This window comes from Procambarus clarkii, chromosome 22 (genome assembly GCF_040958095.1).
Source record: "Procambarus clarkii isolate CNS0578487 chromosome 22, FALCON_Pclarkii_2.0, whole genome shotgun sequence".
NCBI lineage: Eukaryota > Metazoa > Arthropoda > Malacostraca > Decapoda > Cambaridae > Procambarus > Procambarus clarkii.
Window position 1 is genome coordinate 45,488,185 of NC_091171.1, and position 27,659 is coordinate 45,515,843.

Sequence of the window (27,659 nt, forward strand, 5' to 3'; positions counted from 1 at the left end):
TGTTCACTCTCATCTTGTTGTTGAACTCTTGTGTGAGTTCTGACCGAGGCTCTCCCCCTCCACCCCCCCCCCCCACACACACGCACGCGCGCGGCTCTGTTGAGTGCACAGCGTTTGTGTTACTCAGTGGAACAGACACTCTGTGTCACTCAAGGGCAGGCAACAGTTGCAAAACGGAGACACAGAGGAACGAGAAGAGGAACAAGTTTTATAGACTGATCCACAGGTTACAACCCGCTTACCCAAGATACAGAATACACGAGACGCGCTTCTGAAGCTTTAGACGAGTTATCCATCAAATCTACATACAATTCACGTTTTCTTTAATCTGTAAGAATAATACAGGTACAACTATGGTATTTGGTGGTTTCCAGCACTCGCAACTACCATTGAGGAAGTGTTGTCGACTCAGAAGCACCACCACTAGTTCGTTACTACTGAGACAATAACTACCCTCTTGTTAGCACGCTGGCCTGGTGGTTAGAGTGATAAAGTCTCGTATTTATCAGGTCTTAGTTCGATTCCCAGATGATCACACTACAGGAGAGATGGTTGGAGAAAGAGAGTGGAGAGAGATATGTGAGAGGGGGAGAAGAGGGGAAGAGAGAGAGAGAGAGAGAGAGAGAGAGAGAGAGAGAGAGAGAGAGAGAGAGAGAGAGAGAGAGAGAGAGAGAGAGAGACCCGGGCCCAGCCGGTTACACCCTCTATTGCGTGTGCATAAATCTCTGAGTTTTAAAACGTTTTCCGTTTAAGAAACATTTAAAACGTTTCGTAGCCATTCTCTTTCTTATCTCCAATATTCTTGAACGTTTTTCTAAGTCTTCCTAACAAAAAAAAAATAAAATAGGCACTTAATTGCTCCTTTCCAATCTTCATCTTGTAGACATGTTTCTCAGTTTATTTTTATTTACTCAATTATTCCATTTTCTTGACTTATTCCTCTCTATATTTAAATTATTATTAGTGTTTTGGTCTTTCTACTGTGATCTTAGTCGTGCTTGTCTTATTCTTAGCCTGCTGCCCTGTTCTTAGCCTTTTCTTCCCTTTTCTAAGCTATTCTTGTTCTGTTCTAAGCTATTCTTGCTCTGTTCTTAGCCTGTTCTTTCCTGTTCTAAGCTATTCTTGCTCTGTTCTTAGCCTTTTCTTCCCTGTTCTAAGCTATTCTTGCTCTGTTCTTAGCCTTTTCTTCCCTGTTCTAAGCTATTCTTGCTCTGTTCTTATTCTTTTCTTCCCTGTTCTAAGCTATTCCTGTTCTGTTCTTAGCAACTTTTGCATTGTTATAGCCTTTCCTGCCATGTTCTAAGCTATCCTTTCCCTGTTCTTAACAATTCCTACCATATTCTAAGCTATTCTCGCCTATTCGTAGCCATTTTTATTCATATTCTTCAGTTGGTATTCTCAAGTTCATAGCTTAAAAATCCTTCCAATTGTATTGAGTGTTGTCAAGACAATTCTCATCCAATTCTCACTCAGGATCATGTGGAAATTTAATAGCAAACTTGTGGAGAGTTCTCAGCCAATTTTGGGGGCAAAACGTTTAGTCAAATTTGTTAGAAGAGGTCAGCCAATTTTGGGGCAGTATATAAGCCAATTTTGGTGTAATAGTTAAGTCAATTTTGGAGCAGTTTTTAAGCCAATTTTGGGGCAATATTGAAGCCAATTTTGGGGCAGTATTTAAGCCAATTTTGGTGCAATATTTAAGCCAATTTCGGGGCAGTATTTAAGCCAATTTTGGGGCAGTATTTAAGCCAATTTTGGGGCAGTATTTAAGCCAATTTTGGTGCATTACTTAAGCCAGTTTCGATGCAATATTTAAGCCAATTTCGTTGCACGATTTCAGCCAATTTTGTTGCAAGAGTTCAGCCAATTTTAATAGGATATTGATAGTGTGTGGCAACGAATTCCTGTAAATATCTCTTTTTTTTTTTGTTCAGCCAATTTACATGAGCTGTCGCCAACGTTTCTCAGGAGCCACACCTCACACGCCCAATTTGCCTGTCTTGCACAGCCAATTTGACCCCAGATTCAGGTTGCTGTGACCCCACCACAGCTCTGGGGGTCGAGTGAGCAAAGATGTATTTACCTATAATATCCTGATAACACTTATCTCAACACGTCAGAACAAGGAGTGGATGTCAGGGGTGGAGACTGGGAGAGAGAGAGAGAGAGAGAGAGAGAGAGAGAGAGAGAGAGAGAGAGAGAGAGAGAGAGAGAGAGAGAGAGAGAGAGAGAGAGAGAGAGAGAGAGAGAGAGAGAGAGAGAGAGAGAGACTCTCTGACCTTATCAGCAAGAGTTTAACATTGAAAGATGCTGATAGTTATTCATTTGTTTTTTCTATAAATAATTCAGAAGTAAAGAATTACATCAAACTAATAATAATAATAATAATAATAATAATAATAATAATAATAATAATAATAATAGACACAAATAAAGTTAAAAATAATCATATATATATTTCTCGAAGCTCATACAATTAATAATATAATTATTAATATAACTGTATTTGGAATAATTAAAGAGATGACGACGCTGCCAGCCTCTCAATGAACCACTCCGTAACAAAAGCGACTGTTTTGCCTAGACGTACGTATCCAAGCAGCCCATGGAGGCCGAGTACGTCAATATTACGGTGCATTAACTTTGATCCAAACCGTCGTATTTGTAACGGATTGGTCGACTCCGTAAGCGATGCGACGCGTTAAGGGAGAGGACAGGGAAGACCAATCAGCGACCTCCAGTTGAGGTAATTACACCTTGATCTCAACACTGGCGTAATTAAAGGCGAAGTTGGCAACCAATACGGGTCGTTACAGGTTATTACGGGTCACTGTAGTTCATTACAGGTTATTGTAGGTCATTGCAATGGTTAACGAGTCATTGCAATGGTTAACAGGTCATTACAATGCTTAACGGGTCATTGCAATGCTTAACAGGTCATTACAATGCTTAATGGGTCATTACAATGCTTAACGAGTCATTACAATGCTTAACAGGTCATTACAATGCTTAACAGGTCATTACAATGCTTAACAGGTCATTATAATGCTTAACAGGTCATTATAATGCTTAACAGGTCATTACAATGCTTAACAGGTCATTACAATGCTTAACAGGTCATTACAATGCTTAACAGGTCATTACAATGCTTAACAGGTCATTACAATGCTTAACAGGTCATTATAATGCTTAACAGGTCATTATAATGCTTAACAGGTCATTACAATACTTAACAGGTCATTACAATGCTTAACGGGTCATTACAATGCTTAACAGGTCATTAAAATGCTTAACAGGTCATTACAATGCTTAACAGGTCATTGCAATGCTTAACAGGTCATTATAATGCTTAACAGGTCATTACAATGCTTAATAGGTCATTACAATGCTTTACAGATCATTACAATGCTTAACAGGTCATTGCAATGCTTAACGGGTCATTGCAATGCTTAACAGGTCATTACAATGCTTAACGGGTCATTACAATGCTTAACAGGTCATTGCAATGCTTAACGGGTCATTGCAATGCTTAACGGGTCATTACAATGCTTAACAGGTCATTGCAATGCTTAACGGGTCATTACAATGCTTAACAGGTCATTGCAATGCTTAACGGGTCATTACAATGCTTAACAGGTCATTACAATGCTTAACGGGTCATTGCAATGCTTAACGGGTCATTACAATGCTTAACAGGTCATTGCAATGCTTAACGGGTCATTACAATGCTTAACAGGTCATTACAATGCTTAACAGGTCATTACAATGCTTAACAGGTCATTGCAGGTCAGCATTTCTAATGATTCGCCAACAGGTCATTTATATCAGTGGCGGAACACAATAACAGTCGTACAAGAATGTAAGAACTCTCGTATAAATAAATAAATAAATAAATAAATTAATAGCGGAGACTGCGTTAACCGTCACTCTTCAGCGCCGGTTGGGTCGTGATTATTCCAAGCTTTTGTTAAATTCTTCGTCGCTGTTATTAACAAAATTGGTTTTCGTTTATAATGCGGTTTTTATTTCTGTTTGTGTGTTTTTTAAAATGCTTTTGTTTGCTTTGTTCTGTATTTCTGTGTACGATAACTTGTCAAGAGACTCTCGGCAGCGACATTGTTTATATGTATGATAACTTGTCCGGTGGTCCTCGGCAGCGACACTTTTAAGATGTACGATAACTTGTCAGGAGGCTCTCGGCAGCGACATTGTTAAGTACGATAACTTGTCCGGTGGCTCTCGGCAGCGACACTGTTAAGATGTACGATAACTTGTCCGGTGGCTCTCGGCAGCGACACTTTTAAGATGTACGATAACTTGTCCGGTGGCCCTCGGCAGCGACACTTTTAAGATGTACGATAACTTGTCCGGTGGCTCTCGGCAGCGACACTTTTAAGATGTACGATAACTTGTCCGGTGGCTCTCGGCAGCGACACTGTTAAGATGTACGATAACTTGTCCGGTGGTTCTCGGCAGCGACACTTTTAAGATGTACGATAACTTGTCCGGTGGCCCTCGGCAGCGACACTGTTAAGATGTACGATAACTTGTCCGGTGACTCTCGGCAGCGACACTGTTTAAATGTACGATAACTTGTCCGGTGGCTCTCGGCAGCGACACTGTTTAAATGTACGATAACTTGTCCGGTGGCTCTCGGCAGCGACACTGTTAAGATGTACGATAACTTGTCCGGTGACTCTCGGCAGCGACACTGTTTAAATGTACGATAACTTGTCAGGAGGCTCTCGGCAGCGACACTGTTAAGATGTACGATAACTTGTCCGGTGACTCTCGGCAGCGACACTGTTAAGATGTACGATAACTTGTCCGGTGGCTCTCGGCAGCGACACTGTTAAGATGTACGATAACTTGTCCGGTGACTCTCCGGTGACTCTCGGCAGCGACACTGTTAAGATGTACGACAACTTGTCCGGTGGCTCTCGGCAGCGACACTGTTTAAATGTACGATAACTTGTCCGGTGGCTCTCGGCAGCGACACTGTTTAAATGTACGATAACTTGTCCGGTGGTCCTCGGCAGCGACACTGTTAAAATGTACGATAACTTGTCCGGTGGCTCTCGGCAGCGACACTGTTAAGATGTACGATAACTTGTCCGGTGGTCCTCGGCAGCGACACTGTTAAGATGTACGATAACTTGTCAGGAGGCCCTCGGCAGCGTAACTGCCCGACTTGCCTGCTCACTGTGTTAAGTGTCTCACTACGCTGCCGAACGCACGAGAACCCCTTTCAGACCACTTTGTACAACTATATATACTTGTTCTTCCACTTACTGAAAAGTTCAGATGCTTGTAACAAGATTAGTGCCAGAGCTAAATGGGTTAAGCTTCGAGGATAGATGAAGGAAATAAATTTTCACTAACTTAGAGTAGGGAAGAGACAGAGAGGATATGATTATTGCATACAAGATACTAAGAGGGACATTCAAAATAGACAATGAGGGGAGCCCATTATATTGAGAGAAAGCTGAGAATTTTGACACAAGCGAAATCTGGAAACGCAGATGAGTAGAAAAAATGTAATGAAACCATATCAAACTCCTGAGGCACATATGAATCGGATAACGACAGCTCGTAAAAGTTAGAACATCTTTCAAAAACCTAACTAAAGAGGCATTTAGGGTGCTTTACACTACCTACGTGAGACCAGTCGTAGAGTATGCAGCTCCATCAGGGAGCCCCCACCTGAAGAAACACACTGGATGGGGGGCGGGTGGCTGAGTGGACAGCACGCTTGATGCGTGATCCTGCGGTCCGGGGTTCGATTCCCGGCGCCGGCGAGAAACAATGGGCAGAGTTTCTTTCACTCTGATGCGCCTGTTACCTAGCAGTAAATATGTACCTGGGAGTTAGACAGCTGTCACGGGCTGCTTCCTGTGTGTACTCACCTAGTTGTACTCACCTAGTTGTGTTTGCGGGGGTTGAGCTCTGGCTCTTTGGTCCCGCCTCTCAACCGTCAATCAACAGGTGTACAGATTCATGAGCCTATCGGGCTCTGTCATATCTACACTTGAAACTGTGTATGGAGTCAGCCTCCACCACATCACTTCCTAATGCATTCCATTTGTCAACCACTCTGACACTAAAAAAGTTCTTTCTAATATCTCTGTGGCTCATTTGGGCACTCAGTTTCCACCTGTGTCCCCTTGTGCGTGTTCCCCTTGTGTTAAATTGACTGTCTTTATCTACCCTATCAATCCCCTTCAGAATCTTGAATGTGGTGATCATGTCCCCCCTAACTCTTCTGTCTTCCAGCGAGCATGTGTGTGTGTGTGTGTGTGTGTGTGTGTGTGTGTGTGTGTGTGTGTGTGTGTGTGTGTGTGTGTGTGTGTGTGTGAGTGTGTGAGTGTTTTATTAGAGAAATATAAGTAGTAGACATAATAGAGGAAAATAGATTGTTTAAAATGGCGGGGTCCAAGAGCTAGAAGCTCGATTCTACAGACACAAATGGTAAACACACACACACACACACACACACACACACACACATTTGGGGGCCTCGTAGCCTGGTGGATAGCGCGCAGGATGCGTAATTCTGTGGCGCGGGTTCGATTCCCGCACGAGGCAGAAACAAATGGGCAAAGTTTCTTTCACCCTGAATGCCCCTGTTACCTAGCAGTAAATAGGTACCTGGGAGTTAGTCAGCTGTCACGGGCTGCTTCCTGGGGTGTGTGTGTGTGTGTGGTGTGGGAAAAAAAAAAAAAAAAAAAAAAAAAAAAAGTAGTTAGTAAACAGTTGATTGACAGTTGAGAGGCGGGCCGAAAGAGCAAAGCTCAACCCCCGTAAAAACACAACTAGTAAACACACACACACACACACACACACACACACACACACCCCAGGAAGCAGCCCGTGACAGCTGACTAACTCCCAGGTACCTATTTACTGCTAGGTAACAGGGGCATTCAGGGTGAATGTACAATGTATAGGTGAGTACACACACGTATAAATGACAATTATACACCCACCTCATTAATGCATATGCACACAGCCCAATAATAACGAATAAGTTAGAGACAAATTTGGTAAAAAGATTACCATTCTTGCCACACATACATATATTTATATATTTGAATTTATACACATGTACAGTGAATACCAATAAGCTTGGCCTTTGGTATGAAAATGAGGTAAATTTTTCTCCATATATGTCAATTAATCCCTTAAAAAAATGTGTTACATTTTTCAATAAATCATATTGAATACCATTTTGTGGCATTAGTCATTCGTTTACAAGATATGAGAATTGTTGAAATGGTTGTTTGGGTCGAGTCCTCGTCTTAAAGGAAGTTCTTTGTGTTTCTAGCATCTGGTCCTTACATCCCAGTTCCTAGTCCTCATATCCCAGCTCCTGGTCCTCATATCCCAGCTCCTGGTCCTCATATCCCAGCTCCTGGTCCACATATCCTAGCTCCTTGTCCTCATATCCCAGCTCCTGGTCCTCATATCCCAGCTCCTGGTCCCTCATACCCCAGCTCCTGGTCCTCATACCCCAGTTCCTGGTCCTCATATCCTAGTTCCTGGTCCTCATATCCCAGCTCCTGGTCCACATATCCCAGCTCCTTGGTCCTCATATCCCAGCTCCTGGTCCACATATCCCAGCTCCTGGTCCACATATCCCAGCTCCTGGTCCACATATCCCAGCTCCTGGTCCTCATACCCCAGTTCCTGGTCCACATATCCCAGCTCCTGGTCCTCATATCCCAGCTCCTGGTCCCTCATACCCCAGATCCTGGTCCTCATATCCTAGTTCCTGGTCCACATACCCCAGCTCCTGGTCCACATATCCCAGCTCCTGGTCCACATATCCCAGCTCCTGGTCCACATATCCCAGCTCCTGGTCCTCATACCCCAGTTCCTGGTCCTCATACCCCAGCTCCTTGGTCCTCATATCCCAGCTCCTGGTCCACATATCCCAGCTCCTGGTCCACATACCTCAGCTCCTGGTCCACATATCCCAGCTCCTGGTCCACATATCCCAGCTCCTGGTCCACATATCCCAGCTCCTGGTCCACATACCCCAGCTCCTGGTCCACATATCCCAGCTCCTGGTCCACATATCCCAGCTCCTGGTCCACATATCCCAGCTCCTGGTCCTCATACCCCAGTTCCTGGTCCTCATACCCCAGCTCCTTGGTCCTCATATCCCAGCTCCTGGTCCACATATCCCAGCTCCTGGTCCACATACCCCAGCTCCTGGTCCACATATCCCAGCTCCTGGTCCTCATATCCCAGCTCCTGGTCCTCACATCCCAGCTACTGGTCCTCATATCCCAGTTCCTAGTCCTCATATCCCATTTCCTGGTCCTCATATCCCAGCTCCTGGTCCTCATACCCCAGTTCCTAGTCCTCATATCCCATTTCCTGGTCCACATATCCCAGCTCCTGGTCCACATATCCCAGCTCCTGGTCCTCATACCCCATGAAGTTTGGGATAATGACGTTTGCAAAGCTGGGGAGGAGGGAGGTGGGTGGAGAGGGGACACCAGGAGCTAAAGTCCAACATTAGTGATTCCAGGCTCACTGAAGATCAATAATTACTCTATGGAGAGTCATTACTTTTATTACTTTCACCGTTAACTTCATGTCAACAGTATTTTCTTTACTGGTGCCTTGTTTGATGTTAGTAGACCCATTACGATAGTTGGGTAATTACGAACCAGTTAGCGGAATGCCGCAGTTAATGACCGGTCGTTAGAAGTGGGATGTCGTGAATGCCAGTTGTAACCCAGGGCTCTAAACAAGCGAGTTCCACTCTATGTTCCTTTTTGGTTTTGATTAGGAATGCTGTTTTGTTTTTATTTAAGAAAGTTGTTTAATTTAATTTAAAAAATATTCTTATTTCGATGGAATAAGATGCCTTTTGGTGGAACATATTTTTTGTTTATAATGAAAAAGTTGCTTCATGTCTGTCTTTGTTTACAAATGGGGCTCGAACCTGACTATAGCGGTGGGGAATAAAGTCCGTGTTTTGGGGAATATTTCCAGGATCTGAGTAAAGGATAATTTTTATGTGTGTGTGTGTGTGTGTGTGTGTGTGTGTGTACTTACCTAATTGTACTTACCTAATTGTGCTTGCGGGGGTTGAGCTCTGGCTCTTTGGTGTGTGTGTGTGTGTGTGTGTGTGTGTGTGTGTGTGTGTGTGTGTATTTACCTAGTAGTGTTTTGCGGGGGTTGAGCTTTGCTCTTTCGGCCCGCCTCTCAACTGTCAATCAACTGTTTACGAACTACTTTTTTTTTTCCCCCACACCACACACACACACACACACACACCCAGGAAGCAGCCCGTGACAGCTGACTAACTCCTAGGTACCTATTTACTGCTAGGTAACAGGAGCATTCAGGGTGAAAGAAACTTTGCCCATTTGTTTCTGTGTGTGTGTGTGTGTGTGTGTGTGTGTGTGTGTGTGTGTGTGTGTGTGTGTGTGTGTGTGTGAAGACCCACGCACACCCACGCAAACACGTGTGTTGGGTTTGCGTGTATATTTGTGTGTGTGTGTGTGCGCATTGATCTATTTGTGCCTAAAGGATCGAGCGGTTAGCTCTTGGGCCCTGCATATTCAAAAGTAGGTTGTCGAATGTCCTGGCGACAAACTTTATCATATCTTTATGTGTAAAAGAAAAGGGAATACAGTTACTGGTAGCCTCGCACGCAATGTTAAATTACAGTCATAATCAAGTTAAATCGTGATCGATTGCACCTAAAGCACCACGTGGTCGACACCCGTGCCCCCCATTAGGTAGGATCGGGTCCTATTGCTAAAACCATAGTGACTCCTATGATATTTGAAATGTGGGTTTGATTTTCCATAGAGTGTTTCATTTTTTGTGTTACGGTTGTTCGTCGTCCAAACACTCAGGTCTGATAGGAAAGAAATTACTGACTCCTAACGACCTGAAAGTACTAGTATAAAAAGCTATGATTTGTTCAGATCTGAAACCTATATCTATAGACAGCACTAAACGTCCACTAGACTGTGCGACACAGTGGTTGCAAGGATCAGGTTGGGTTACCGTTACCTGTGGCAGGTGGCTGCAGGTGACGGGTCTCCCAATCCTGAGCACTCCAGATGCAAACTCTGTGAGCAGGAACTACGGCACGATCTCCCGCACTACATCACTGAGTGCCCAGTTATTAGACCTTTCAGACCAGTTGGCATGAGGTACCTGGAGCTTTGCAATTACTTTATTCACTCTCGTGTTCTTGAAGATATCCTCACAGTATACCCAAAATTTGCCAGTGCAGGCTATTAAACATATGGCCCTGTATGACTAACCATCCTGCGAGATGGGGACTTGTATTACCACTGCTGCCTTATTCAATCTGTGTTGATGATATCCTCAAAATTCTTCCGGAGTCTGCCAGTGCAGACTGCCCATCAGATGCTTCTGTATGACTAACCATCCTGTGTGATGGGGATTTTTTTTTAGCACCACCTAGTTAGCTTTTTGGACACACTGTACTCCACTTCATATAGTCTAGGGTAGCTGCACTAATGCAGATGTACCTCATGTATTAATAAAAAAAAATATTCGTAGCTGGTGCTTGACACACTCAGCGCTCGCCCTCATATAGTCTAGGTCAGCTGCACAAATGTAGACGTGACTCAATGTCTTAATTAAAAAAATATAAACAGTTTATCATACAGTGTTTACACGCTGGTGAGGGTATGTTTTTGTTTGCTGGGAGCGTGAAATGTGTGTTCCGAGAGAGAGAATGTGAGGGAGGGAGAGAGGGAGAGAACAGAAGGGAGAGAGAGAGGGAGAAAGTGAGGATGAGAGGAAGGAAGGAAGATAGCGAGTGAGACAGACAGAAAGACAGAGACCTGGGGCCAGATTCACGAAAGCACTTACGCAAGCACTTACGAACCTGTACATCTTTTCTCAATCTTTGGCGGCTTTGTTTACAATTATTAAATAATTAATGAGCTCCGAAGCACCAGGAGGCTGTTTATAATAATAACAACAGTTGAATGGGAAGTTTTCATGCTTGTAAGCTGTTTAATAAATGTAACCAAAGCCGTGAAAGATAGACGAAAGATGTACCCGTTCGTAAGTGCTTGCGTAAGTGCTTTCGTGAATCTGGCCCCTGGTCACTCATACTGGTACCCCATCTATAGTCTACTACATATTACACCCCCCCCCCCCCCCACACACACACATCCCTGGGCTGCTACCCACAACAGCTACCTAGCTCCCTGCTCCCTACTTCCTGCTACTTCAATAGATAATACAAGGTAATTATGAGGAGAAAGTACTAAGTAAGCCCTAAGCCAATGTGACTATATAACACTGGGAAGGGATCAGGATAAAGATTTGGGATGGGACGGGGGAAGGAATGGTGCCCCAACAACTTGGATGGTCGGGGATTGAACGCCGACCTACATGAAGCGAGACCGCCGCTCTACCGTCCACCCCAAACGGTTGGTGATTAGAGGCATCAGGTGAAAGAATACGCTGTCCAAATCATTTCTACATGTGAACGTCTTTTGTTCATAAATATATGTGTGTACATCCATGCATCAGTGTCGTGCCAATATACAAAAGAAACAATAAAAAAGGAAGCCCTAAACTATAGGTCAGTGATCCTTGCATACCACACGAGGTGATGCAGAAGACAGTAAGAAATAGGTCAGTAGAACACCTGGAGATGAGAACCTGTATATCGCAACAGCTGGCCAAAGCGATGTGAGAAAACTGACTATTATCCGGACTGATGGCAAGCCTTCGACACAGTACCCAAGAGGAGACTGGTTGGAGACACAGTGAGGAGGGACACAGTACCCAAGAGGAGACTGGTTGGAGACACAGTGAGGAGGGACACAGTACCCAAGAGGAGACTGGTTGGAGACACAGTGAGGAGGGACAGGCCGATGTTCAGGTGGGGCAAGGGAGTACCTATGCTACAGAAGACAGAGAGTCACAGTGAAAGGAGAGGCTTCTGAGTGGCCGAATGTGTAGAAGCTAGCAACATTCTAGTGTTAAGCAGGCGATGAGCCACAATAACGTGGCTAAAGTATGATGACCAGACCACACACTAGAAGGTGAAGGGACGACGACGTTTCGGTCCGTCCTGGACCATTCTCAAGTCGATTTCACAATCGACTTGAGAATGGTCCAGGACGGACCGAAACGTCGTCGTCCCTTCACATTCTAGTGTGTGTGGTCTGGTCATCATTCTAGTGTTAACTTTCCGTCAAGTGTTAACTTCGGAGGAAGTTAACACTAGATATCCATCTTGTTCCTCATCGTTTTAAATAATATCCCAGAGAGTGAGAGACTCATTCTTCTCATTGTTGGATGATAACACAGTTCATGAGGAGGATATATGCGGCTGAAGTATGCCATAACCTGAACAAAATTCGCGGTGGCTATTGATTTTAACACAAGCAAATGCAAAATAATGAAGTTAGAAGTTGGGAACAGGAAGCCGGATGAAAAGTGCAAAATGGAAGAGGAATCTCTTCTGGAATCAGAAAGAGAAAAGGCTTCAGAGATTGTGATCCTAATAAACTCGTCTTCCAAACGAATTCCTTCAGCTGTTTATGCTAGATTGGTCCTCTTTCAACTCCCATTAGAAATATGAATAAGAAATATTTCAGGACTTTAAATACTACCTATGCCAGACGAGATCTGAAATATGCAGCGCTAGCATGGTGACCTATCGTCATTAAACATAAAGTGAAGCTAGAGAAAATTCAGATGAATCTCAAATGAAATGAATGAAAGATGAATTCTTTTCAGATGAAACTCAGAGCTGAGAAGTATGAGCTACAAAGACTAAAGAAATTAAATCTCACTTCACTGGATAAAAACAACTATTAAGCAGGGTAGACATAATCACCACATATAAAATCCTCAAGAGAATAGACAGGGCAAACAAAGACAGACTAACATGGGGACACATACAGAAACTACCAAAATGGGCCACAGAGATATTGTAAGGTTTTTCGTGAACTAAGAAATGAAGAGGGCGAGGCTGGCTCCTGTGTCTTTGAAAATTTTCGACTCCCTAAAAAAATATCTAACTACTAACATAACAGCAAACTTAGCTATCTACAATGACAGTAGTCATATCCTACTGACCACTAGGAAACTGTTGCTTTCTTCGTGGGGTAGTGGACTGTATCTATCCTCTGTGTTCCCTACATGGCTCAGCTTCAGGGTGATCCAACAAGAATGGTACAACTTTCATTTACCGGTCGCATGAAAATAACCATTCTACTATTTGGTAAAGAAAATAAAAATATGTATATAAAATGCAGCTAGCACTGATTCGTTTGTAAATTATTTTAGTCTATCCCTTAACTCTGGTATCTTGCCACATATGAATTATATTATAAACAATGACAAGATTGGTAATTCTTTATTGCTATAAATTTATCTATTGCAAATGTATACTTTAATTTATCTTTAAGCAATTGCAATATATTAAATATTTATTTGTCAAATATTAGTTAACTTAGTAAGTATATTTTTATTATAGTGGCAAGTAATTTATTTACTGAGGTAGGCTCGTAATCCCAATAGTATAACAGAACTTGCAATAAATGAAGTTAGTGGCACAAAGATATTGGATCCAAATCTCTCAAAACACCACCAACTTATTTTATTAACATGCAGGTACGGAGCTCACAGTCTTACTTTGCTCCGCCTTAGCTCTCTTGTTACGCCAGAGCGAGTAGTGGTGTTCATTACTGTGGTCTTGTAATGGCGTCTGGCAGCTCCGTCAGCTGCGGGTTTCAGCCGAGGTCCGAGGTCCGGGGAGCCCACCACGGCTGAGGGCACACCAGGAGCCCACCACGACTGAGGGCACACCAGGAGCCCACCACGGCTGAGGGCACACCAGGAGCCCACCACGACTGAGGGTACACCAGGAGCCCACCACGGCTGAGGGCACACCAGGAGCCCACCACGACTGAGGGCACACCAGGAGCCCACCACGGCTGAGGGCACACCAGGAGCCCACCACGACTGAGGGTACACCAGGAGCCCACCACGGCTGAGGGCACACCAGGAGCCCACCACGGCTGAGGACACACCAGGAGCCCACCACGACTGAGGGTACACCAGGAGCCCACCACGGCTGAGGGCACACCAGGAGCCCACCACGGCTGAGGGCACACCAGGAGTCCACCACGGCTGAGGACACACCAGGAGCCCACCACGGCTGAGGACACACCAGGAGCCCACCACGGCTGAGGGCACACCAGGAGCCCACCACGACTGAGGGTACACCAGGAGCCCACCACGGCTGAGGGCACACCAGGAGCCCACCACGGCTGAGGACACACCAGGAGCCCACCACGGCGGAGGACACACCAGGAGCCCACCACGGCTGAGGGCACACCAGAAGCCCACCACGGCTGAGGACACACCAGGAGTCCACCACGACTGAGGGCACACCAGGAGCCCACCATGGCTGAGGCGGCCGGGGAGCCCACCACGGCTGAGGGCACAACAGGAGCCCACCACGACTGAGGGCACACCAGGAGCCTTCCACGACTGAGGGCACACCAGGAGCCCACCACGGCTGAGGGCACAACAGGAGCCCACCACGACTGAGGGCACACCAGGAGCCCTCCACGGCTGAGGGCACAACAGGAGCCCACCACGACTGAGGGCACACCAGGAGCCCTCCACGACTGAGGGCACACCAGGAGCCCACCACGGCTGAGGACACACCAGGAGCCCACCACGGCTGAGGGCACACCAGAAGCCCACCACGGCTGAGGGCACACCAGGAGCCCACCACGACTGAGGGCACAACATGAGCCCACCACGACTGAGGACACACCAGGACCCCACCACGGCTGAGGGCACACCAGGAGCCCACCACGGCTGAGGGCACACCAGGAGTCCACCACGGCTGAGGGCACACCAGGAGTCCACCACGACTGAGGGCACACCAGGAGCCCACCACGGCTGAGAGTACACCAGGAGCCCACCACGACTGAGGACACACCAGGAGTCCACCACGACTGAGGACACACCAGGAGCCCACCACGGCTGAGGGCACACCAGGAGTCCACCACGACTGAGGGCATACCAGGAGCCCACCACGGCTGAGAGTACACCAGGAGCCCACCACGGCTGAGGCGGCCGGGGAGCCCACCACGGCTGAGGGCACACCAGGAGTCCACCACGGCTGAGGGCACACCAGGAGTCCACCACGACTGAGGGCACACCAGGAGCCCACCACGGCTGAGGGCACACCAGGAGCCCACCACGGCTGAGGCGGCCGGGGAGCCCACCACGGCTGAGGGCACACCAGGAGCCCACCACGGCTGAGGCGGCCGGGGAGCCCACCACGACTGAGGACACACCAGGAGCCCACCACGACTGAGGACACACCAGGAGCCCACCACGACTGAGGGCACAACATGAGCCCACCACGACTGAGGACACACCAGGAGCCCACCACGACTGAGGGCACACCAGGAGCCCACCACGACTGAGGACACACCAGGAGCCCACCACGACTGAGGGCACACCAGGAGCCCACCACGACTGAGGGCACACCAGGAGCCCACCACGGCTGAGGGCACACCAGGAGCCCACCACGACTGAGGACACACCAGGAGTCCACCACGACTGAGGGCACACCAGGAGCCCACCACGACTGAGGACACACAGGAGCCCACCACGACTGAGGACACACAGGAGCCCACCACGACTGAGGACACACCAGGAGCCCACCACGACTGAGGACACAACATGAGCCCACCACGGCTGAGGGCACACCAGGAGCCCACCACGACTGAGGACACACAGGAGCCCACCACGACTGAGGACACAACATGAGCCCACCACGACTGAGGGCACACCAGGAGCCCACCACGGCTGAGGGCACACCAGAAGCCCACCACGACTGAGGACACACCAGGACCCCACCACGGCTGAGGGCACACCAGGAGCCCACCACGGCTGACAGTACACCAGGAGCCCACCACGACTGAGGGCACACCAGGAGCCCACCAAGACCCACCAACTCACGGCACCTCTCGGCCAAGCCGGCGCCGAACACCGGCACCCCACCCAAAGAACCAGAGAGAAAGCGTTCCAAATCTATCAACTATCCTGTGACCCCGAGGTCATATGTGGGCCAGGCGTTGTATCAATCCAAACCGCTGAAGAGAAAGGCCAAACCTGCAGTATCGGAATCCAAAATTGCAAAAGAGAATGCAATCTGGCGGCTCCCAGGTGGAGCAGATGTCCAGACGTCCGCTCGTCCTGGTTGAACCAGGAGTCCCCATCGTGGGGTGCCCAGGTGGAGCAGATGTCCAGACGTCCGCTCGTCCTGGTTGAACCAGGAGTCCCCATCGTGGGGTGCCCAGGTGGAGCAGATGTCCAGACGTCCGCTCGTCCTGGTTGAACCAGGAGTCCCCATCGTGGGGTGCCCAGGTGGAGCAGATGTCCAGACGTCCGCTCGTCCTGGTTGAACCAGGAGTTCCCATCGTGGGGTGCCCTTATAAGGTGAAGAAGCAATGTTTACTCTCGCGACAGCGTCTGGACACTCATGCGATCCACACCCCAGGGCGGGTATATCTGCCCCTGCCTGTTTCAAGGATCCATTTATACTATCATTAACCAAACGCATTTGGATAAACAATTGTTTATTAAGTATATGCATTTATTTTGGAGTATTACCATGATATGCTTATAGCTATTAGATATGTTATTACATATCCTGGTATGGATCCATTAAAGATACTCCCTGTGATGGTATTCACAAAAGTGTGCAAATGTGCTGAATACACGTCAGGCTGCGAGCCTGGTCCAACAGCCTGGTTGATCAGTCCGGCAACCAGGAGGCCTGGTCGACGACCGGGCCGCGGGGACGCTAAGCCCCGGAAGCACCTGAAGGTAACCTCAAGGTAAGGTATCCCAAGACTTGACTCTCTGTCTTGGGAGAGCTTGGCTAGTTCTGTAAATAGCCAGCCTGGTCCATGTGCTTCCATAGACCGTGTTACTCAGACATATTACCTTGAGGTTACCTTGAGGTGCTTCCGGGGCTTAGTGTCCCCGCGGCCCGGTCGTCGACCAGGCCTCCTGTCGACCTCCAGGCCTCCTGTCGACCTCCAGGCCTATGTTATGCTATCATTTTGGTGGAAATTTTCCACAGCTCCGTTCACAGTCTTAAGTGTGGGGTTTTAAAGGGGTTAATAAACTAAGGAATCGGAATGGCAATTGATTGATGTTAGAAATTTGGGACCAAAGAGCTGAAGCTGAACCCCCGTGAGCTCAACTAGGTGAGTACAATTACGTTAAAAGTTCTGTTGCATTACCCTATCAGCACGACCTCTCTAAAACGACCTCATCAGCACGACCTCTCTAAAACGACCTCATCAGCACGACCTCTCTAAAACGACCTCATCAGCATGACCTCATTAGTAAGTGCCAGGCCTGTGGTGAAGATAAGTCACGTTTTCCTCACTCTACCGTCCAGCCACTTGGGCTGGACGGTAGAGCGACGGTCTCGCTTCGTGCAGGTCGGCGTTCAATCCCCCGAACGTCCAAGTGGTTGGGCACCATTCCTCCCCGTCCCATCCCAAATCCTTATCCTGACCCCCCTTCCATGTGATATATAGTCGTAATGGCTTGGCGGTTTCCCCTGATAACTACCTTCCTCCCTCTCTCTCCCTGTACTCACCTAGTTGTACTTCCCTAGTTGTGCTTGCGGGCGTTGAGCTTTGGCTCTTTGGTCCCGCCTCTCAACCGTCAATCTACTGATATTGTTCACATTCCTAGTCTAACGACCCTGTTATATTCCGAGTAATTTGAGAGTGTTTTAGAACAAATGTCTTTCCACACGAGTTCATCCAAATTAAAAATTCTTAATCCGACCAATTAGGTTCAGACTTGATTATGAATTGACCAATTACAAGAGGTCTGATTAATCACCCAATCAGAGAGTACCAGTAGAAATCGCATTAACGTGATGATTCAATGAGAAATTTGAAATCCTCCTCATAGCTCTTCACAGGAGCTATGAGGAGGATTCGAACCCGCACACTTGGTACACAGAACCCACACACAATAGACCACTAAACCCAAGATGCATTGCTTTTTCCACCACGTCATGGTGCAGTGGTTGAGGGCGTGTGCTTGGGGAGTACCTAGACGGCGGCTTCGAACCCTCCTCATTACTCCTACTAATTTTCACAAGTCATAATAACCCCCTCCTGTCCGCAGACACAATAGTTTAATAGGTCCTGTGCTGGATTTCAATATTAAAGCACAATCATCCATTCAATATTTTAAACTACGGAAAGATGAAGGGATCAATTTTCTCTAAACGAATCGAACACTTGCAAGCAATATCAGACATTACAAATGCCCTCGAATGGTCCCAAATTCACATGTGCACTGGCTATACTGTCTTACCTTTACACTGCAAACATGTCCAACAGCATTTGTTCAAGCATTTCCTTCACACAAGCCAAGCTAAGTACTTGTGATCCAAGAAAATGCTTTCACATAAGCCTTTCCCTTACACCCTAGCAGCATAAAACACACGATTCTTCCACGGCATCAAAATTCTCAAAAATTCTTAAATTCTCAAAATTCTCAAAAAATTCTCAAAATTCTCAAAAATTCTTAAATTCTCAAAAATTCTTAAATTCTCAAAATTCTCAAAAATTCTTAAATTCTCAAAATTCTCAAAAAATTCTCAAAATTCTCAAAAATTCTTAAATTCTCAAAAATTCTTAAATTCTCAAAATTCTCAAAAATTCTTAAATTCTCAAAATTCTCAAAATTTCTCAAATTCTCAAAAATTCTTAAATTCTCAAAAATTCTTAAATTCTCAAAATTCTCAAAAATTCTTAAATTCTCAAAATTCTCAAAATTTCTCAAATTCTCAAAAATTCTTAAATTCTCAAAATTCTAAAAAATCTTAAATTCTCAAAACAAATGGTTAACTATTATATATATATTTTTAAATATTTCATACCGCTAGCCTCCCCCCCCCCCCACCACACGGCAATGGTAGAATGTTATATTATTTATATGAGAGACAGTAAATGAAGAGACAGACAGGCAGACAGACAGACAGACAGACAGACAGACAGACAGACAGACAGACAGACAAACAGACAGACAGAGATGAGTCTGCATAGAGACAGTGTCGACCAGGGCAATGAGAGAGACAGGAAGGTAAACAGAAAAGAATTGAAACAGAAATAAAAGACACAACGAGAAATAAAGGCCACCACAGAGACAGACAGACAGAGACAGACATATAGGGAGCGAAAGAGAAAGAGAGTGAGAGAGAGAGAGAGAGAGAGAGAGAGAGAGAGAGAGAGAGAGAGAGAGAGAGAGAGAGAGAGAGAGAGAGAGAGAGAGAGAGTTGACAAAGACCAAACCACACACACCAGAAGATGAGGAAAAACGAGGACATTTCGGTCCGTCTCCGGACCATTATCAAGTCAGGTGTTTGATCAAGTCTTCAGGTGTGTGTGGGGGTTTGCTCATCATATCATCAGCCCCGTTATTGTGACTCATCGTCTGCATATCGAGACAGTTGGTGGTGGGGGAGAGAGAGGGAGAGGAGAGAGGATGGAGAGGGAAAGAGGTAGTGGGAAGGGGAGTGGGTGGAAAGGGAAGGAGAGAGAGGGAAGAATAGTACAGAGGGGGAGAGAGAGATGAGAAGAGAACGTGATACGGAAAGAGAAATGATAGAAGGGGGGCAGTCTAGGAGAAAGGAGGAAGAGAGAGAGACCCGGGCACAGCCGGGTTCAACTCTAGTCATAAAATCAAATTTGATTACTTCTTCTGATCAATACAGTTGGGTTAATAAACAGGTTTTCGTGTTACATCTTGGAAGAAGCTAATACAATAAATTACAACAGATTAATGTTGTCTTTACAAAATAAATCTTTTGGGGGTACAAGACATTGTCACTGAGGGTGGTCACAACTATCCCTGAGACGACTCTGATGTCTCTACCTATCCCTGTGACGACTCTGATGTCCCTACCTATCCCTGTGACGACTCTGATGTCTCTATCTATCCCTGAGACGACTCTGATGTCTCTATCTATCCCTGAGACGACTCTGATGTCTCTATCTATCCCTGAGACGACTCTGATGTCTCTATCTATCCCTGAGACGACTCTGATGTCTCTATCTATCCCTGAGACGACTCTGATGTCTCTATCTATCCCTGAGACGACTCTGATGTCTCTATCTATCCCTGAGACGACTCTGATGTCTCTATCTATCCCTGAGACGACTCTGATGTCTCTATCTATCCCTGAGACGACTCTGATGTCTCTACCTATCCCTGTGACGACTCTGATGTCTCTACCTATCCCTGAGACGACTCTGATGTCTCTACCTATCCCTGTGACGACTCTGATGTCCCTACCTATCCCTGAGACGACTCTGATGTCTCTATCTATCCCTGAGACGACTCTGATGTCTCTATCTATCCCTGAGACGACTCTGATGTCCCTACCTATCCCTGAGACGACTCTGATGTCTCTATCTATCCCTGAGACGACTCTGATGTCTCTACCTATCCCTGTGACGACTCTGATGTCCCTACCTATCCCTGAGACGACTCTGATGTCTCTATCTATCCCTGAGACGACTCTGATGTCTCTATCTATCCCTGAGACGACTCTGATGTCTCTATCTATCCCTGAGACGACTCTGATGTCTCTACCTATCCCTGAGACGACTCTGATGTCTCTATCTATCCCTAAGACGACTCTGATGTCTCTATCTATCCCTGAGACGACTCTGATGTCTCTATCTATCCCTGAGACGACTCTGATGTCTCTATCTATCCCTGAGACGACTCTGATGTCTCTACCTATCCCTGAGACGACTCTGATGTCTCTATCTATCCCTAAGACGACTCTGATGTCTCTATCTATCCCTGAGACGACTCTGATGTCTCTATCTATCCCTGAGACGACTCTGATGTCTCTACCCAACCCTGGGATGCTGCACAGATGAGGGACATATATGTCAGTGATTGCTTTGATTATTGATTCAAGAGATTGTATTTATTACTTATTTAATACCTGTGAGTGGACTGTATTTTTATCAGTTATTATTTATCAATTATTTTATTTAATTATCACCAGTCAATGTCCCTTCACACATTTTTTTGGGTGGGGGGAGAGGGGGTGTTTCATAATTTAATCTTACCGTAATTAAACGGTCAATTTAATTACTAAGAGTTAAATTACTCTACTACATGCTAGTTATAATTTTAAATTGGCCTGAGCTATTTCGATAGTGATGGCGGGTCACTCGACATCAGACACCCTTTATCTACGTGAATGTGAACACCTGAGAGACATTAGGAATATGTGTAGAATAATAAACCCCACATTGTTTGAGTTAGGAAAACACTATTTGTCAAATATTGATACTGTTCTTAAAAGATTCTTCCATTTTGCACCCGCAAGATAACGTAAGCTTTTAAGTGTTGACAGATGTTAATCTTCTTGTTTGAGGAGCTGTTCACTTGAGACAGATAAGCAAGTCCCAGCTGTGTCTGGGTACAAGTGACAGGATGAACAACCCAGCGGGTTTTCTTCCTATTGGGGAGTGTTGTACATGCTGCTATGGCGGTGTGTCCACTCACAGGATGAGTGGCGCAGCCCAATACTGTCACTATGGCGGTGTGTCCACTCACAGGATGAGTGGCGCTGCCCAATACTGTCACTATGGCGGTGTGTCCACTCACAGGATGAGTGGCGCTGCCCAATACTGTCACTATGGCGGTGTGTCCACTCACAGAATGAGTGGCGCTGCCCAATACTGTCACTATGGCGGTGTGTCCACTCACAGAATGAGTGGCGCTGCCCAATACTGTCACTATGGCGGTGTGTCCACTCACAGAATGAGTGGCGCTGCCCAATACTCTCGCCCCTCGGGGCAAAATTAAAAAAAAAAATCAGATACCCCCCGGACACGTGTTGACCCCGTACTGTACAGGTATTGGCGGCCGGCCACGTGGTCCTGGCCGGCCTGGTCAACTCCTGCGGTCAAAATTCACCTGCCAACAACTTTAACACCATAAACAACTGATGATAACACGTGTAAAGTACAGGTGTTATACACGTGACATTTAGATCATTAAGAATGTCTCACAGCTTATATATATATATATATATATATATATATATATATATATATATATATATATATATATATATATATATATATATATATATATATAATTATTACAATATTGTAATCAATATTGTAACTTTTTTTGTGTAATGACATTTTCAAATAAAGTTAGATAAATATACACACATACCAAAAGAATAGGGGTGGTAGGAGAAGAAGATATCAAAGTGTTCAGTGAGGATCCACAAGGTCTTCTCTGAGTACTCTTTATTTTCTTCTCCAAGGCTATGGGTCCCTACATTAAAAAAAAAAAAAATATATATATATATATATATATATATATATATATATATATATATATATATATATATATATATATATATATATATATATATATATATATATATATACATACCCTTGTGGAGTGATGTTTAGTAAATAAATGGCCTAAAAATGTCAGGCTTCACCACAAGAACCTCAGTCAATGGCTGCCCCCCCCCCCCTCTCTGGTGGTGAACAGAAACGGTTGGGTTTGTTTTTATTTAGTGTATTTGATTCCTTATTATTAGGGTATGCATGATTAATTGGGATCATTTGTGTATTGTGTCGCCTCTTCTGAGACCTGAGGATTTTATATTAAATTTAGCCAGAAACGTTTTCTTTAATCTTTTATATGGGTAACTTATGAATTTATCAGCTACTTGAACTGATGTCATTTAACAGCATTTTATGGCTGTGCTTTGTCTCTGTGTACCTCTCTCTCCCTCCCTCCCTCCATCCAATCTCCCTCCCATCTCCCTCCTTCCCTCACCAGCAGCTGCAGGAGGGGCGGCATGCTGCTAGTCTAGAGTTAGTTAATAATTAATGAAGAGAGTTTGGCGGGCAGCCAGGGTGATGGTGCTTCAAGGGTGACTTGGGGACTACTCCAGGGGTGATGGTGCTTCAAGGGTGACTAGGGGACTACTCCAGGGGTGATGGTGCTTCAAGGGTGACTTGGGGACTCCGCCAGGGGTGATGGTGCTTCAAGGGTGACTTGGGGACTACTCCAGGGGTGATGATGCTTCAAGGGTGACTTGGGGACTCCGCCAGGGGTGATGATGCTTCAAGGGTGACTTGGGGACTACTCCAGGGGTGATGGTGCTTCAAGGGTGACTTGGGGACTACTCCAGGGGTGATGGTGCTTCAAGGGTAACTTGGGGACTACTCCAGGGGTGATGATGCTTCAAGGGTGACTTGGGGACTACTCCAGGGGTGATGGTGCTTCAAGGGTGACTTGGGGACTACTCTAGGGGTGATGGTGCTTCAAGGGTGACTTGGGGACTACTCCAGGGGTGATTGTGCTTCAAGGGTGACTTGGGGACTACTCCAGGGGTGATGGTGCTTCAAGGGTGACTTGGGGACTCCGCCAGGGCTGATGGTGCTTCAAGGGTGACTTGGGGACTACCCCAGAGTGATGGTGCTTCAAGGGTGACTTGGGGACTACCCAAGGGTGATGGTGCTTCAACGGTGACTTGGGGACTTCTCCAGGGGTGATGGTGCTTCAAGGGTGACTTGGGGACTACCCCAGGGAGATGGTGCTTCAAGGGTGACTTGGGGACTACCCTAGGGTGATGGTGCTTCAAGGGTGACTTGGGGACTACTCCAGGGGTGATGGTGCTTCAAGGGTAACTTGGGGACTACTCCAGGGGTGATGGTGCTTCAAGGGTGATTTGGGGACTACTCCAGGGGTGATGGTACTTCAAGGGTGACTTGGGGACTACTCCAGGGGTGATGGTGCTTCAAGGGTGACTTGGGGACTACTCCAGGGGTGATGGTGCTTCAAGGGTGACTTGGGGACTACTCCAGGGGTGATGGTGCTTCAAGGGTGACTTGGGGACTACCCCAGGGGTGATGGTGCTTCAAGGGTGACTTGGGGACTACCCCAGGGTGATGGTGCTTCAAGGGTGACTTGGGGACTACCCCAGGGTGATGGTGCTTCAAGGGTGACCTGGGGACTACTCCAGGGGTGATGGTGCTTCAAGGGTGACTTGGGGACTACCCCAGGGGTGATGGTGCTTCAAGGGTGACTTGGGGACTACCCCAGGGGTGATGGTGCTTCAAGGGTGACTTGGGGACTACCCCAGGGGTGATGGTGCTTCAAGGGTGACTTGGGGACTACCCCAGGGTGATGGTGCTTCAAGGGTGACTTGGGGACAACGCCAGGGGTGATGATGCTTCAAGGGGGGCAGTGAGAGAGGGAAGGAAGGGGAAGCAAGGGGGCAGAGGGAAGGAGGAAGGAAGGTAGACAGGTAGGTAGGGTGGGAGGGAGGAAGGGAGGGGTGGAGAAAGGTAGGGAGGGAAGGGGAAGGTAGGGTGTGCTATATTTTAGGTAGTTGTTACATATGTTGCGAAGGATATTGTTTCTCTTATGGGAAAGATGTATTAAATGACCTTTCACCTGTCCTCTGTCTCTCTCTCTCTCTCTCTCTCTCTCTCTCTCTCTCTCTCTCTCTCTCTCTCTCTCTCTCTCTCTCTCTCTCTCTCTCTCTCTCTCTCTCTCTCTCTCTCTCTCCCACCCACCGTCTCCCATGGTTTAACTAAGAGTGTTCATATGAAATTGCAAGCTAAGAACTTGTATCCTACGCCAGCCTATCTGGAGTCTGTCTGTCTGTCTGACTATCTGTCAGTGTTTCGTGTCGATGCTGTTAAAGGACCGTCCAGTGCCCCCCGTCCGACGTCAGGTATAAAAATAGTTGTTTTTACAATTGCATTTTACACATACCGTTTATTTAATCATGCGAGCAACGTGTTGACAATCTATCGCCAACACGGCTCTTAAACCCCAAATTGCCTGGCCTCGTAAAACAACATATATATTGCGGTTTTAATTAAACTGTTGAAGCTTTGGCTTTTAGATGGGGAGGTTATGAGTTGTGGAAGAGGGGGTGGGGGGGTAGGGGTGTGTTGTGAGGTTATGGCTACTCATAACTCTGGAGTGTTGTGTTGTGGGGTTATGAGAGTGGGGGGGGGGGGTGTGTTTGGGGGATGGGAGAGGGGGGTTGGGTTTTTAATCAGCTATTTGTGCCTGCAGGATCGAGCATTGGCTCTTGGATCATGCTTTTCTAGCCGTCGGTTGTTTACAGTAATGACTCCTGTCCTATTTCCCTATCGTATCTAGATTTATAGTTATGAATAGTGTTTGCTTCTACAACCTGCTCCTGAAGTGCATTCCATTTTCCCACTACTCTCACGCTAAATGAAAACTTCCTAACATCTCTGTGACTCATTTGAGTTTCTAGCTTCCATCCATGTCCCCTCGTTCTGTTGGTATCCATTGTGAACATTTCGTCTATTTCCACTCTGTCAATCACCCTAAGTATTTTATATGTCTGCATCATTTCTCAGCGTTCCCTCTTTTTTTTTTCTCTAGCGTCGTCAGATTCAGTCGCTCTTCATGTCCCGTTGTTTGAAATTCTGAAACGAGATTAGTAGCAAACTTCCGAACCTTTTCCTGTTTCCTTATGTGTTTCTTCAGTTTGGGACTCCATGATGGCGCGGCATACTCTAAGACTGGCCTCACGTAGGCAGTGTAAAGCGCCCTAAATGCCTCCTCACTTAGGTTTTTGAATGATGTTCTAACTTTTGCCTGTGCCAGAGTACGCTGCTGTCGTGTGTGTGTATGTGTGTGTGTATATGTGTGTGTGTATTTAGGATTTGTATATATTATTGTATCTGCCGAATCGAGCTATTAACTCTTGGATTCCGCACTATAACCAATCTATTTTTCCTCTTATATCTACTACATATATTTCTAACACACACACACACACACACACACACACACACACACACCCAGAAAGCAGCCCGTAGCAGCTGTCTAACTCCCAGGTACCTATTTACTGCTAGATGAACAGGAGCATCAGGGTGAGATGAAAGAAAGAAACTCTGCCCATTTGTTTTCGCCTTGACCGGGAATCGAAAACGGGCCCTTAAGACTACGACCCCCCCCCCCTCCCCCGAGCACTGTCCATTCAGCTGCGAGGAAGCTTGTGTGTGTGTGTGTACTCACCTAGTTGTGCTTGCGGGGGTTGAGCTCTGGCTCTTTGGTCCCGCCTCTCAACTGTCAATCAACTTGTGTACAGGTTCCTGAGCCTACTGGGCTCTATCATATCTACACTTGAAACTGTGTATGGAGTCAGCCTCCACCACATCACTGCCTAATGCATTCCATTTGTCAACCACTCTGATACTGAAAAATTCTTTCTAAAGTCTCTGTTGCTCATTTGGGCACTCAATTTCCACCTGTGTCCCTTAGTGCGTGTGCCCCTTGTGGTAAATATCATGTCTTTATCTACCCCTATCAATTCCTCTGAGAATCTTGTATGTAGTGATCATGTCCCCTCTAACTCTTCTGTCTCCAAGTGACGTGAGGTTTAATTCCCGTAGTCTCTCCTCGTAACTCATATCCCTCAGTTTGGGTATTATTCTGGTGACAAACCTATGAACCTTTTCAAGTTTAGTCTTATGTTTGACAAGATATGAACTCCATGCTGGGGCTGCATACTCCAGGATTGGTCTGACATATGTGGTATATAATGTTCTGAAAGATTCCTTACATCAGTTTCTAAAGGCCGTTCTTATGTTAGTCAACTTGGCATATGCCACTGATGTTATCCTCTTGATATGAGCTGCAGGAGACAGGTCTGGCGTGATATCAACCCCCAAGTCTTTTTCTTTCTCTGACTCCTGAAGAATTTCCTCTCCCAGATGATATCTTGTATCTGGCCTCCTGCTCCCTACACCTATCTTCATTACATTACATTTGGTTGGGTTAAACTCTAACAACCATTTGTTCGACCATTCTTTCAGCTTGTCTAGGTCTTCTTGAAGCCTCAAGCAGTCCTCTTCTGTCTTAATCCTTCTCATAATTTTGGCATCGTCCGCAAACATTGAGAGAAAATGAATACCCTCCGGGAGATCATTAACATATATCAGAAACAAGATAGGACCGAGTACAGAGCCCTGTGGGACTCCACTGGTGACTTCACGCCAATCGGAGGTCTCACCCCTCACCGTAACTCTCTGCTTCCTATTGCTTAGGTACTCCCTTATCCACTGGAGTACCTTACCAGCTACACCTGCCTGTCTCTCCAGCTTATGTACCAGCCTCTTATGCGGTACTATGTCAAAGGCTTTCCGACAATCCAAGAAAATGCAGTCCGCCCAGCCCTCTCTTTCTTGCTTAATCTTTGTCACCTGATCGTAGAATTCTATCAAGCCTGTAAGGCAAGATTTACCCTCCCTGAACCCATGTTGGCGATTTGTCACGAAGTCCCTTCTCTCCAGATGTGTTACCAGGTTTTTTCTCACGATCTTCTCCATCACCTTGCATGGTATACAAGTGTGTGTGTGTGCGTGTGTGTGCTCTCATAAATGTGCTTATATAATTATGCTTCCTGAGGTTGAGCTTCGGCTCTTTGGTCCCGCCTCTCAGCTCTCAACTAACTGGCATACACAGGTTTCCAAGCCTATTGGGCTCTATCATATCTACCCTTGAAACTGAGTATG

At 46.2% G+C, this 27,659-nt stretch overlaps 1 protein-coding gene across 1 annotated transcript in view; it reads left to right on the top strand.

Annotated features, from left to right (window-relative positions):
- The window catches only part of LOC123761594 (metabotropic glutamate receptor 8-like), a 260,562-nt gene that overhangs the window by 163,406 nt on the left and 69,497 nt on the right, over positions 1-27,659 (top strand). The gene's annotated exons all lie outside the window — the stretch shown is intronic.